The sequence below is a fragment of the Podarcis liolepis genome, assembly GCF_965112155.1.
Source record: "Podarcis liolepis genome assembly, chromosome: 11".
NCBI lineage: Eukaryota > Metazoa > Chordata > Lepidosauria > Squamata > Lacertidae > Podarcis > Podarcis liolepis.
The window spans coordinates 26714626-26729946 of NC_139565.1; the positions used below are offsets into that span (position 1 = coordinate 26714626).

Consider the following 15321-nt stretch of genomic DNA (forward strand, 5'->3'; position numbering starts at 1 on the left):
TTTTGACAACAGAGCTGATTCTGAGTGTAATAAGACCCACAGGGATTTCAGTACAGTGGTGCCCCGCAAGACGAACGCCTCGCGAGACGAAAAACTCGCAAGACGAAAGGTTTTTTCGTTTTCGAGTTGCTTCGCAAGACGAATTTCCCTATGGGCTTGCTTCGCAAAACGAAGCTTGCCCCCGCACCCTGGACCTCTTTTGAAGCAAGGGGCGGCGGGGAGAAGATCACTTCTCCCCGTTGCCAGCCCCGCAATCTCTGGGGACAGAGGGGAAGGCGCGTGCGTGCCTTCCCCTCTGTCCCTGGACCCCTTTTGAACCAAGGGGCGGTAACAGGGAGAAGCGATTCTCCCTGCTGCCCCTTCCCTTGCTTTAAAACAGGTCCGGGGAAAGAGGGGACGGCGCGTGTGCGCCTTCCCCTCTGTCCCCGGACCCCTTTTGAACCAAGGGGCGGCAACAGGGAGAAGCGATTCTCCCCGCTGCCCCTTCCCTTGCTTTAAAACAGGTCCGGGGGGCAGAGGGGAAGGTCCGCGGCGCTTCCCCTCTGTCCCCGGACGGTCTCCATAGGAACGCATTGATTGATTTTCAATGCATTCCTATGGGAAACCGTGCTTCGCAAGACGAAAAACTCGCAAGAAGAAAAAACTTGCGGAATGAATTAATTTCATCTTGCGAGGCACCACTGTACAGTAATTGATATCTCAATCAAATGTATGATTATGCCACAATAATTCCCTTGTTCTTTGATTGGTTGATTAGTCGGCATATTATACCTTTCCTCCATCCAAACTTAGTTAGTTATGACCTTGAAAGTCAGGTTTGTGCCCTTCCAAATTTCAGTAGGCAAAGCTCATCTACACATACACACAGCACAGCAGTGTTCATTCCTTTTTTGAACAGGGATTTATAATTGTTCTGAATACAAAGCAGGCTAAGTCATCTGCAGCATTATGCTATATGAAAACGTTAGCAAAAGGGATCCTATATTCAATCCCTACCTCCATGACTCTACTTTGCATACATCTTCAGGGATTGTTTGCTTGGCTGGAATGTGTTCTTCAGTTCTTATAATCTCTCTTGGTTGCATAGTTAAGCTATGGAACTCATAGCAGTGGGTTGCTTTAAAACAGGATTCTACAAATGCAGAGAGGATAAATATAACATTGGCTCCCAGCCATGATGGCTGTGCTCTGGCAGTATCCTTCTGAATATCAGTTGCTGGAAACCGCAGGAGGCAACAGTTTTCTTGGACTTGGGTCCTGCTTATGGGATTCCTACAGGCATCTGGTTGGCCACAGTGAGAACAGGATGCTGGAGAAGATGGGGCATTGGGATCTTATATTCTTAGGTTGCCTGGATGGAGGATAGAGAGCTATGTGAGTGTGTGTAAAATAAGCCTGTTTTACAAAGGGGAAATTTACATTTGTTGCTCTGCCCACTTTTGCTTCTGGCCCCGCCCATCACTGGCATGTGATCTCTGAAAATTTGCCCAGAAGGGAATGCAAACCTTGATCTGGAAAAGTTCCCGAGGAAGGTACTAAGATAGAGCTTGGCACCAAAGGATCTGTATTAAGCAAACAGAGCCCCAGCCCAATCCCAAGCCTCCATTTATGAGATTTACAAAATTCCAGGCGTTCATACTTCCTGTCTTAAACAACCCTTTTTTTGTTCCTTCCCAAATCCCTGATTCTTCCAGACTTGTTGCTTCTAAAACGGTTTGAATCTTTCATTTGTGCTGTGTTGTAATAACTGAAAGAATAAGAGGTTTTTCAGGTGGGGACTTTAGGAGAGCAAAATATTTGGAGAGAATTCCCTCACATACAAGCAGTAAAGTAAAATTAAAAAAAAATCTATTAGACATATAAGGAGTCTGAATCTCTAACTATGATATCTAAAACAGACCATCACAGAATATATATATGTATATCTATATGCATATATATGTACAGAAATGTGCTGTGATTAACTCACTAGGTTTGATGTGCAAGACAAAATTGCTGGACCTGCTACAGATGGTAAAATGAAGGTATTATACAATTCATTTAGCAATGTGGCAGGGAGACATTTGTGGTTCTGTGCTTCTGCCAGCCTTACCCTCCTCAAACACCTCTGCTATCCAATATATATGTTTCTCTTGCAAACGTTTAATGAATGCATGGCGGTGTAAAGGCTCTTTCTATTTGATGATGTGCTTTCTTTATGAATGAGGAGCTGAAGATCCATGCTTTCTGTAAGCAGTGTCTATCTGAAGCCTATTTTCTTACAACATGGGCAAACTTCACTTAAGAAAAGTTCTGTGCGTCACATTTTACTGCAGTGATATCACATGGCTTATGGATACCTTCACAAGAATATAAGCAAAACAATGTTTTGTAGATGTGTGTGGATTATTTATGAGGCCATATCTTGTTTTTATTGTTCACATACATTTTAAGAACAGAAACAGACAGTACTGTACTGGTTATCCTCCAGGAGAACTACATCCAGTGAAATCAGGTGGGGATAAGCCAAAATTATTTTTGGCTCGGATGCCTGAAGCTGCTATACTCTCTGTCGAGGTCTGGAGTATATTAAAAATTCCTGACAGAAGTCATATAATACCTGCACAGTGAAAGATCCCATACTTCTATGTCTTAGTAATTTTACATCTCTTTCCCGGGCCCATTGTGTTGGATCCAAGGTGCCCTTCCATTCATAGAAACATATTCTGTGGAATATGGAAGGCCAATGATCCATCAGAGACTCCTGGCGAGGGCAGACACTTCTTGATTTCCCTGCTACCCTGCAGCCTCAGATATCACCTCCTGCCAGTGGTGTAGTGGGAGGGGGGCACAGGGACAGTTGCCCCAGGCACAAAATTCTTAGGGGCACAAAATTTCAATACCCAGCGCTGCCTCGATACAGCTGCGTGCTCCTGTTGTTGGACTCCATTTAAAATGTCTTCTCCATGCAAACCAGGAAGTGACCTTTCCAGACAACAGAACGACTCTTCTTATCTCTGTGACTGCGATCTCCTGGGTGACAAGGAAGCTGTTAGGCAGTTGAATGGACATGCATATTCTGTTTCATTCCCTTCCACCTGCCCTCGCCTTGCCCCGGGCACTGGCAACTTACACTACGCCACTACCTCCTGCTCCTTCCCTAAATCGTGCAGAAATATATTTGGGGGGATGCAGGAAAGAGGATGGATCAGAAAGAACTTCTCTCTCTTCCACTAGCAGCCACTGGTTACGACTCAACCCATTGAAAACATTACTTACTCTGCATCGAGGACACTGAAAAATCCTACTGCATGGCACTATTCAGTGAACTATTCAATATACATGTATTCAGCTTACCAGGAGAGTTAGCCTAATGGAATGGAACTTTTGAATGGGTCCTTGGTGTGAATAGCACAGATGTTAAAGAGTGCTGAGGGCTTTTGCTACACTTCATGTTAAAGTGGCCTACACATTATAGTTGAATACATGTACTTGCTGTTAAATAGATATCCCCCTCTTCTTTAGAAATGCTTCCAATAGTTTTTGCATCCTGTTTTTAGATCCTGAAAAAGATAGTTTAAGATAGTAGTCGTTTCAGATACTGAAAAGGTAAGATGAAAAGCAGACAATGTACTTTAACAGGAATCCCAGTGTGAAATGGGTGGGGGGTCACGACTGACTGCATAATGAATTGCCTCAATTTAATTGGACAACATGTGCCTCTACCAGTCATGTCTTGATACTCAGCCCGCTAGTGTGGCACAGAATCAATTCCCTTCCCATCACACTGTAAAAAGTTCCATTCCATATACTCAGCTTAATTGGTGACATTTCTAGCTTAATGTCATAATGTTCTCTGTGCTAAAGTGATTTATAAAATTGGCTGTCAGAACTCAGATTGCGACCAGCAGCACTGTAGTTTCTAGCACAATCTCCAAAACTGAAAATTATCTTTGTCATACACACACACACATACACACGTACAAGTAGTGATGAGTAGAGAGAAATATATTCCTGCGTTGGTGTGTTTGCCTTTGGGTAGAGCCGACTGAAAATTGCATGCTATACTGTTTGAACGTCCAGTCAACAGGCCCCTTGAATTTGTTAAGTAATGAGCCTGGGGCAAAATTGGTGCCTAGCTTTGCAGCATTACATAAAAGATGCTTCTTTCGTCAGGGCCTTTAGGCCACTGCAGTAATGATCATCCTCACCATAGACAAGAGACACAATCTACACTCCTGTCATGCAGCCTACTGAATGAATAGTCGCTGAGAAGGAGTGCAGCCACTGAAGCAGGAGGTGGTTCAGGAAGATGGTGCCAACAGGCCATGCAGTTGAAATTACATTATCAGTTTAGGACTTTTCTTCACTGCAGCTGATATTTCCTCATCTACAGTCTTGAGTGAAAAAACAGTTATCCTGAAGTTCAGGTGTGAGGAACCTGAAGCTCTCCATCAATCCCTGAAAGGCATGGTCAATGGACAAGAGTGATGGGATTTGTAGGGGAAGAAAGTGTATTCTATCCAAGGTTGAGCGAGGCTGACTGATCAGCCTGCCATGTGGTTGAAAGCTTAGAAGAAGTGACTGCCTGGATGGCAGCAGGCTTTTGGGTGGCATTGAGGGTTTTCCCTCAATGGCATTGGGTGGCATTGAGGGTTTTCCGTATATGATTGGCTTGTTGCTGCTGCTGTTGATATTGTTTGAAATATGATCTAATGCTGTGTTGAAATATGTTCTAATGCTGTGTTGTTCCTGGGAGCCACCTTGAATTCAAAAATGTCATATAAATACAACATCAAATAAAAAACAACAACAGCCATTCAAAAAGCCCTATAGTCCAATTTATCCTTTTATTAATATATATTTGTCAGGGAACTGCCATTGACTCAGGGATGAGAGGGGAAAAGCCCCCAAAGATAGTGGAAAGCAGCACCTCCTCAGCGGAGAAGAGTAACCATGCCTCCAGTGGAGAGGAGCTGCAGGGCTCGGAGGAGGCAAGGCAGTGCCAAGACACCTTGCCTGAGCAAAGAGGGGAGGAGAGAGGTCCTCCGTTACCCATGCCCTCCTTGCGCAGTAGGCTTACGCGCAGAGAGGGGAAGCGCAGACTGGGCGTCAAGAAACTACTCTGCTGGGGAAGGTTTAAGGACAGCCCACTCTCAGATTCCGCCAGTGAATGAGTGAGCCATGGAATACTGGTGCTCTGCATGGTGAAGGTCCCCCCCCCCCACACCAATAACAAGGCTTTACAACAGACCAGGGAGGCATTTGCCTGATTGCTCTCAAGCAACCCCCTGATACCCTTACAATATTAATCAAAATATATTGCAGAGTTCACCACCATAAGGTTATTAGAAAGACAATATACTGAAGGTTGGGACAAAATAACCTTACATTTTGAATGACGTATGGTAATGAAATAATCAGATATTGTCTTATTGAAAGTCCTTTTCACCCACTCATTTCTTCATACTGTATCTGGACCAGGATTAAAAGCCATCTGACTTCTTTTTGACTATCTTCATAATTAGTATCTGCTCCTTCAGTTTATTATTGGGCTGTGAAATTCTCCATTGACTTCAATTTTGCAGAGTAGTAGGGTTTTCTTTTACTGTTATGATTAATTAAAAAGGTGAGGGTGATTCTAAGGTTCCAGGGCTTTTTTCCCAGCCGGAACTATGTTTGATTGAGGGTTGGTTTCCGTACCTATATCTCCCGTGAGAGTTATTGCTTGATAGGCTTCCTGTTCTTATTGATGAGAAGATGGCTGAGAAGAAGGTTCTGCATGATGGGAATTTGAAAGGGTCAGGCCACCATGTTGTAGAAATAGGGGCTATCATGTGAAAAGCAGTGTAGAGCCCCCTCTGTAATAACTGATTGCGTGATCATTCATGACTGGTGATGTTCCTATTTGCACATATCTGCCAATGACTGGTGAATACCACAAATGGATCAGCAACTAGCGCTGTCATTGCACAGAGTGCAATGGAATAAATAATGGATTTTGCTCCTGCAAGATGTGGTGATGGCCATCAACTTGGATGGCTTTAAGACAGGGTTGCGCAGATTGATAGATGACAGTGACTGCAAATCACAATGGCTGTGCTCGACTTCTGTTGCTAGAATATGCAGTTGCTGGGAAACACAAGCTAGGAGACCACAGTTGCACTCAGGCCCTCCTTGTAGATAGGCATCTTGTTGGCCCCTGTGAGAACAGGATGCTGGAGTAGATGACCCTTTGGCCTGATCCAGCAGGGGTCTTGTTATGTTTTTCGTGGATGTTACTCAGTTGAGAGCAAATTATAAACATTTTTCAAGGTTGCATTTTTGTTGTGGAAATAATGCATGTTCATAGTACAGTGGTACCTCAGCTTAAGTACTTAATTCGTTCTGGAGGTCTGTTCTTAACCTGAAACTGTTCTTAACCTGAAGCACCACTTTAGCTAATGGGGCCTCCTGCTGCCACTGCACCGCCAGAGCACAATTTCTGTTCTCATCCTGAAGCAAAGTTCTTAACCTGAGGTAATATTTCTGGGTTAGTGGAGTCTGTAACCTGAAGTGTATGTAACCTGAAGCGTATGTAACCCGAGGTACCACTGTACTCAAATTACATTACCTGCCCCCCTGCGATTATGAACAACCACTTGCAACGTGTTTTGGTGTATGTCACTGGCATCTTTTTCTTTTTTTTGCGGTAAGGAAAAATCCTGTATTAAATGACAAGGAGAAATGATGTGGCATTTTGATGCTTAAAATGGCCAACACTGTGAGAAACATGTGTGCAAGAGCAGTCCTGATTCCAGAACAAATATCTGAAGAAAGATATCCAGTTCTTTTTAACATTGTGTTTTGAAATCCTCTCCTCATCTCTTTTGCATATACAATGTGAGCAGTCTTCTATTTTAAAGCTTAATTTAATTTTTAATATTTTCCCTCCTCCCTGTTCCACATGTGGTGCACTTCCTTTGTTCTTTAGTGGCATATGGCTCAGAATTATCCCTAGGAGCAAAGTACCAGGATGATTCTTGGTGAATTTTCCATAGGCGGAAAGACCCTTCATTACTCAAGCAATCAATACTGCACACAAGCAGAGTGGCGTATCAACAGTGTTTGAAATGCTCTAAAGGGCAGCCCCGTTTCCCATTCAGTCTTGCTTAATGGGCTTTGAATGCCTGCAGGTGAACATTTTATTGTTAATGTAATGATTTAATTTGGTTTGGGGGTGAAATGTTATCTGCTCATAAATACGGTGCAAGCTTAATGGAAAGAACTTGCCTTTTTGCTCTGCCTGCCAGTATTTTGTCAGATGCTTGTCTTTAAAAGTCACCATACACTGAGGCTGTTTTAAGACAGGTAACTCCCAAATGATTATAACTCATTGCTCTTCTGCTGTCAGCCACAAGCGGAATTGAGTATCCACACTATCAGGAATATTGCACTTTTCCCATATGTTCATTCCACTATGTTCCATCCACACCAGTGAGTATGGTGTAGCTGTTGGTGGTGGAAAACAGAAAAAAGCTTGCTTAATGCTATTCCCAGTAGAACAACACAAGAAACCCCAAATCAATAAACCTAACTCCTACCCTCCTGAGAATAACATGTGGAAGTTAGCCTAAAAATGGGGAGGCAAAACCTTCATGCACACTAAAAGCTTGGTGAAACAAAAAGTTCTGACATGGAAAAGAAAGGAAGCCAGACCAACGTATCTAGGGCAGAGTCTCCATAACCTAAACAGAAATGGCCCTATATCGCATCCCAACCAATTACTGTGAAAGTGTTGTTGTTGTTGTTGTTTAGTCGTGTCCGACTCTTCGTGACCCCATGGACCAGAGAACGCCAGGCACTCCTGTCTTCCACTGCCTCCCACAGTTTGGTCAGACTCATGTTCGTAGCTTCGAGAACACTGTCCAACCATCTCGTCCTCCGCCGTCCCCTTCTCCTTGTGCCCTCCATCTTTCCCAACATCAGGGTCTTTCCCAGGGAGTCTTCTCTTCTCACGAGGTGGCCAAAGTATTGGAGCCTCAGCTTCACTATCTGTCCTTCCAGTGAGCACTCAGGGCTAATTTCCTTAAGAATGGATGCATTTGATCTTCTTGCAGTCCGTGGGACTCTCAAGAGTCTCCTCCAGCAGTGGTAGGGCATACCCAAAGGTCTCCAATGTTGGGTACAATGGGTGGGCAAGAACATATCCTGTTTCCAAACAATGCAGTTTTTTGTAGGTAAGAATCAGCACTTTAGATTGTGCCTTAAAACAAAGTGGAAGGAAATGTAGATGAAACAAAACTGGGGTGAAATGGTCAGCTAAGTGGGCTCGGAAATCAGTGGATGTCTGCCATATTGTGTAGCAACCTGATTGTGAGAAACAGCCATCACAGACCAAGCATGGCTGAGAATATGTTTTGTATCAGGTGCAGAATGCTCAGGCAGAATGCTTTTTCCCATGGAGGGCGGATCACACCTTCAGCGGAGAGTCAACCAACTCATGTACATACATTTATGAAATCAGCTCTGAATTGAGTAATGGCACGAGTATGACTGTTATCATTTGTCTGCTTCACCTGCTTCCTACTAGCAAAGTTGTGGCAGCAGCTGATGGCAGCTGATTCAATTTCTGAGATGCTTGAAGAATTTCTGGAGAAGTCGGATCAGATCTGGATCTAAAGAAAACAGATGAATAGACTGGAAGCTCCTGCGGTATAAGAGACCTGGCTCTTGAGATGGTGAGTATAATAATGACTTGATACAAAATTGCAGTATTTACAGAAATGATTTTATATCCAATTTAAATTATGCATCTGCTAGAAATGACTGTTAAAACAAACACCATAAAAAAACAGTTTTTATATTTCACTAAAAACCCTTGAGTTGCTGCCTAATCTCTTAAATGAACCTATCTCCTAAATTAGTAAATCTGTGAGATGTTCATATATTGCAATGTAAATGTCTTTTCATTCAGATGCAACCATACTACTCTCTAAACCAGTAGTATTAAACCATTCAGATTTGACAAAATGCCTTATTTCCTCTATGTCCAGTTTTATATTAACGGTTACAATAAAATCTGTCACAGAGCTTAGTCTGTGCTCCACAAAGTCTTATCCTGCCTCATCAAATTTTCCAGTAGTACTCACAGAAGTTATTGATCGTTCTGATTTGCAACACTTTGGAAAGTTAATGACTGAATACTCTAAATGTGCACCCAGTACTTGAAAATCAATCGCTTGCATGGATTCTCAAAAACAAACAAAACACAAGAGAGCTGTTTAGTTATCGTTTCCAAGCTTGGCTGTCTTTTTCTATCCACTTCAGTAATTACATTGAATTACCCTTAGTATGTTCTCCCGTGTTCTGAAATTGAAAGGTTGGGTTTGCCTGCTCAGTAGCTGTTGCCAGGGAAGGTGGAAGTTAAATCTGTAGGTTTCCTAATGTGTTAGGAAGACAGTTCCTTGCTTAGTCCACAACAAATTAACTGTGTATTCCAAAGCAGAATTGAGGCCCACAGAATTAAGGCCCACTGAGATTAATTCCCAGGTAAGTGTGTGTGAAGGGATGTGGGTGGCGCTGTGGTCTAAACCACAGAGCCTAGGGCTTGCCGATTGGAAGGTCGGTGATTTGAATCCCCATGATGGGGGGAGCTCCCGTTGTTCGGTCCCTGCTCCTGCCAACCTAGCAATTCGAAAGCATGTCAAAGTGCAAGTAGATAAATAGGTACCGCTCTGGCGGGAAAGTAAATGGCATTTACGTGCGCTGCTCTGGTTTCGCCAGAAGCGGCTTAGTCATGCTGGCCACATGAACTGGAAAAACTGTCTGCGGACAAACATCGGCTCCCTCGGCCAGTAAAGCGACTCAACTTAACTGTCAGGGGTCCTTTACCTTTTTAAGTGTGTATAGGACTGCAGCCTTAGGCTGAAAAAAAGGGGGATGGCAGCAACTTGGAAAAATTGTAATTCTTCGGCTGCTAACATAGCAAAAACTATGCAGGAGGAAGCAGTTATAAGCTACTAGTCTCTTCAGCCACAGCAGGTGCTGTGATTCTCCAGCAGCTTGACTTCACCCCTGAGGCGTGAGACACCCCATTGTCTCTCAATACAGACAGATGCCAACAACAACAACAAAGGGGGTATATACATAAAGAAGAGACAGTGTAAAAGGGATGTGATGTTTCCCCAGGCAATTCTGTAAGCAGGAACCAACAGCAAAATTAGGGGAACCATCCAAGCATATAGGATTCTTGCGGAATTAAACTGCACTGGTAATTCATTCAAATGTAATTTTGTGCAAGTGTACACCGAGGGGGAACACGTCGAAAATGTATAATGTAAGCAAGAAAGAGGATGCCAGAACTGGCCAGCAGCCAGGGGATAGGCAAAAAGCCTTACTGCAAGGACTGGGAGTTTTAAGATAAGCAAAATAATTCAATCTAACAAAATAAATCCAACAAAACAGGGGACTCTGTGGAAAGTTCAAGGCAGCACACCAGGAGGCCAAGGTTAAAAATGAGAAAGAAAAACCTCTCCGGGGCTTCCTTCTTTATTCACAGCTGGAGTGACTTCAGAATAAAAAGTAGCATTGTATAATGTCAGGGGCTCCCTTCCACGCTTGCATAATTTTATGGAATCTGAGGATTTAAGGAAGGGAGAAAGAGAGAAGGCGCTCGGAGCTCAGCTTTCTAGAACTCTGTGAATTCCCATTTCCCCTTCTGAAGCATTTCGTTTATAATCTTCGAGAAAATCACTCTGTGTTTAATTAACTTAATATCGAGTCCCACCGTCGCTGATTTAGAAATAGGCCTCATGTTTCCCCCATCATCAAAGGAAGGGAAGGAATTCTCACCTCACTTATCCTCTTGAATTCTGCCTATAGCAGCTTGCACAAGATGTGACCGGCATCAGCTCAGGATTTAATACAAATCTTTCAAGGCAACCTAGAAAAACCCCAGTGATATTTACAAGGATGATCAAGGTTTGCACTTGTGGCAAGTGTTTCTGACCAGAGAGACTCTCCTTCCCCCATGACATGAAAGGCTTTGAAATCCACTCAGGCACAAGCTCTGGAATGAGAAACAAGAAAACCCTCTCTGGCAAACTGTTTTCAAAGAGAAGCATGGCACAGCAGTATATTACGTCCAGAGGAACACCCCCCCCCCCCCGCAAAAAGCTCATGTTGATGTGATGCATTCTAATGCAGCTAGAAAGTTGATCACAGTTAAATGACTGAAACTTAAAATTTATCACTTAAAACAATCTTTTCATGGGGAGTGCATTTTGTATTATTTTTCACCAATGGAGATGTAATGACTCACCGGAGCAAGACGGTCTGAGCATATTATACCGATCCCGGTCCAACTGCACTGGCTACTGATTAGTTTCCAGGCCAAATTCAAAGTGCTGGTTTTGACCTACAAAGCCTTAAATGGCTCAGGACCGCAGTACCTCAAGGACCGCCTCTTTCCATATAAACCTACCTGAGATCATCTTCTGAGGCCCTTCTTTGTGTGCCTCCTCCCTGAGAGGTCAGGAGGGTGGCAACACGAGAATGGGCCTTCTCTGCAGTGGCTCCCCATCTATGGAATGTTCTCCCCAGGGAAGTTCGCTTGGCACCTTCATTGTATACCTTTAGGTACCAGGCAAAAGCATTCCTTTTTAACCAGGCCTTTGGTTGACTTGATAAAATATGGCTCTTTCGGGGGGGGGGTATTATTGGGTTATTGCTTTTATTTTTATTTTATATACTGTGATCTTTGTATGTGAACCTCCCTGAGTCCTCCAGGTAGAGGGCAGTATATAAATTCAATAAACAACAACAACAAACTCCCTCGCTGCCTTGGGATGACAGACTCTGGAGAAATGAATGGGAAGGGGATGCTGGAAGAGATGAAAGTGCTTCTCTTCCCTTCTCATCCCACCTGGCTCTAGAGTGGTGATAGGACTCCCAGCTTGAGGATATCCTGAGCCACGGAGCCTCTCTTTATAAGCTTTGCATCCATGGTGTTTCTGAAGACTGTTGCTTCCCCTTTTGTTCTTCCAGGTTTGAGCTCCAAATTTATAGGCAAAGTATTCAAATACTGTGCAAGGAGCAGGTTATACCACCTGCCTTGGCTTTTCTGCTCCTAATTGCCTCCATTCTCTTGCTACTTTGCTCTGCACTTTTAGCAAACATTGCGCTTCCAATTTATTCTACGGCTTTTCTTTATGTATGCGGCTTGGCCTCTCTCTCTCTCTCTCTCTCTCAAGATTTTAAAAGTCTTCTCAAACTTTGGATCAAGGGAAGCAGCTTTACTTCAATGTGACAGATAGACTCTTTCATGAGTGAAAGAGTAAAGCAGCTGATTTATTTTGTACATAAAACATCCACTCACTTCAGAGCAGAATAACACTCGCCCCAGCCATTTAAAACCTGTTTTCCCCCCCTCGCTAATCAGAGGGATTGAATCATAGCCCAGTTTTCAGATACAATACTGCTTCTGCCGAAGAATCCTTAGGAAATAATATTTGGGGCTGCATTCGCACCGCACATTTAAAGCACCGTGATGGCAATTTAAACAGTCCTGGCTTCCCACAAAGAATTATGGGAACTGTAGTTTGATAAGGGTACTGAGTGCTATTAGGATACCCCTATTCCCCTCACAGATACATTGAAAAAAGCCCTGTTGCGCTCAGGTCCTGATTGTGGTCTTCCCATAGGCATCCGGTTGGCCGCTGTGAGAACAGGATGCTGTTCCAAATGGACCGCTGGCCTGATCCAGCAGGGTTACTGTCTGTCCTGACTTTTCTATTAGTGGTAGCAATTTCTCTTACTTCCAACACAATTTCTGGTGCTAGCTTTTTCACAGAAGAACTGGCAAAGCAGTATAGGCAGTATAGTGACCTATGAGGCAGATGCTCATGTGGCTGAGGAAGACTCCGCTTTCCTGCCTTTCTTGCCCTGCGATTCCTGGTTGCACTGCCACCATTACTTCCCTGCACTAATGGATTCCTTTCAACGTTTTAAAAATTCCATAGGTCAACCGTTCAGGGAATTGTGGAAGAGATCCAGCCTCGCTCACCCCCCTCTTCACTGAATAGTGGTATTTTAATCTGCGTTGACTGCTTACACTTCATCATATGTCAACATGGCTTCGAACTTCCATTCTGTTTCAGCTGCTGTGGTTGTCTTGGTCTTGACATTCCCCACAGTCTCATGCAGTGTTTTGTGTGTGTGTGCGCGCGCATGCACACACGTGCTACAGTGCAAGTGCATTCATACAAAATGTCCCTCCCTCTAAAATGTGTGCATTAATGAAAGATGATTTTAAAAAAATCTGTGAGGAACTATTCATATTATATTCTTGGGGACTGCTATGGCTGGCACAGTAAAGTACCACCCACTATTGCCTTGGCTGTGGCAATGGCATTTTGGCATTGAAATAGGCTCCCTACAGTGAAACCACAGTGACTGGCCCATTTCCAGTCTACTGCAGAAAATCAGTGCCTCAGTGGCACTAAAGGGCTCCTGATGTCACTACATTTCCCCACTGTCAAGTCGAATCAGTACTTTCTAGACTTCAGTATGCATGCATACACACAGTTCCTGCACTCATTCATGGGCCAATCTTGGCCCAGAAAGGGGACCAATTTGGCTCAAACCACACCCACCCATCAACTGATGTCACACCTTGCTTGTGTCAAATGTGGGAAGACTGTGTTGCCCTTATTCTCAGGCAGAAAGATGTATTGGCCAGCTCTCACCTAATGTATCACATTTTAAAGGTTATTTATGTGTGTGTGCGTGTGTAAAAGGTTTTCAGCAAACTTACGTACATTTAGAATCCGTCAAGCAAGTAAATCAAGAAATGTTTTACGCCTCCATTTGTAAATGAATAGGATATTTCCCCTTTTGTGTTTTTGTGATGAATGCAAGCAGGTGCCTTTTCTGCTTTGAAATCTCATCCCTCCAGGATTTATATCAAAGATTAAAGAATTCACTAGACCATTTGAATCAAAAGGGAATGGCTTATACTTCAGTGAGAATCTCACCACTGAGCTGTTCAACTGTTGCCTTTTGTCCCTCGTTACAATGTCATACGATAAACACTGATGTGAATCGGGAATCAGTTTACTGGTAATGTTGACAGAGATGGGGGAAAACCCACATAAAGATTAAAGAATTGGTTCTTAAGAGCTTAAAACAACTTAACACAGACAAAGCAGCATCTAGCCAAGGTGGAAAGAATCCATGAACTGCAGGCCACAATAAGGGAAGGAAGCAAAGCTGTAGCTTTACAGTGTGCTTTCTTTTTTTGCATTCACTTGGTTCAGGAATTTAGAAGGCTCAAAGTTGAAGGCAGGAGACAAAAATACTTCTTTAAAAGACCCAGAGGCTTTCATGGGTCAGGTAGCATTGGAGGAGGCATTTGCATTGGGGAAAGAGCGGGGGTGAAAGGGTTAAATCTGCTTACCCAGTGTCAGGGTCCAAATGTAATTCAGAATCCTGTAGGTGGCTTTAAAAAAAAAATCCCTTAAACAGATGCAAGATGTGATCATGCATGTCCAAAGCCTTTCCTAGTTTTGTTAAACTCTGATGGTGGGGAACATTTGGAGACCCAACTAAATGATAAAAACCGATACCATGGGTTGGCATGACATTATTCATACAATTGTATGAATGGTTTTCTTAAACCATTATGTAAGGGCCTAGTCTGGACCATAGTAGGATAGATTTAAGAAGACCCTTAACTGTTTGCTCCATCCATCAGTCCTTGTTAAGTGTCTAGATCTGGGGACTGAGTTATATTATTTGTACTCTAAACGAAGTCCCTCTTGATGTGAATGGGAGATTGTATTTCAATGCAAATAGCAGGTTTTCCACAATCGTGATCTAAATCAGTACTATTGTGTGGGGCAAAGAGTTAATCCACTAAAACAAAACAGCCTTCCATGGCTGCTATTTACTGATCAATTGAAAATTCTTTAAATGGAAAATGTTTTATGATTATTATGTCAATCCAGTGTTGTGTACTACTATTGTCTATATTTAAAGTAAATAGTGACAATAAAAATATATAGTTTGTCTTTAATTTTCTGCAGTTAATTGAAATGCAACCAATGAAATTGTGCACAATTATATAAGTCTAAGAAACTCTGCTTATGTTTTTGCTGTGCAAAATGAAAAACTAGCTCGTGCAATGTTGCAGCTTCAGGAATCTGAAAGTTGGTGCAGAATAGGTGTCTCTGATCCTCACCCACAGAGGGTGCCCAAGCACAGAGGACCAAATTTCCCATTACAACATCAGTCCTGTCAGCTTCTTCCCCAAATATTAAAGGGGGAAGCTGAACCATCCTACATTTTTCTTTGAAATTTTCC

At 43.1% G+C, this 15321-nt stretch overlaps 1 long non-coding RNA gene across 1 annotated transcript; it reads left to right on the forward strand.

Moving 5' to 3' along the window:
- Positions 1-3090: 3090 nt before the first annotated feature.
- On the forward strand, positions 3091-14557 carry LOC310688370. The gene is made up of 3 exons (XR_014516902.1): positions 3091-3588; positions 8552-8699; positions 13916-14557. It is a non-coding gene; the product is annotated as an uncharacterized lncRNA (long non-coding RNA).
- The last annotated feature ends 764 nt before the right edge of the window (positions 14558-15321 follow it).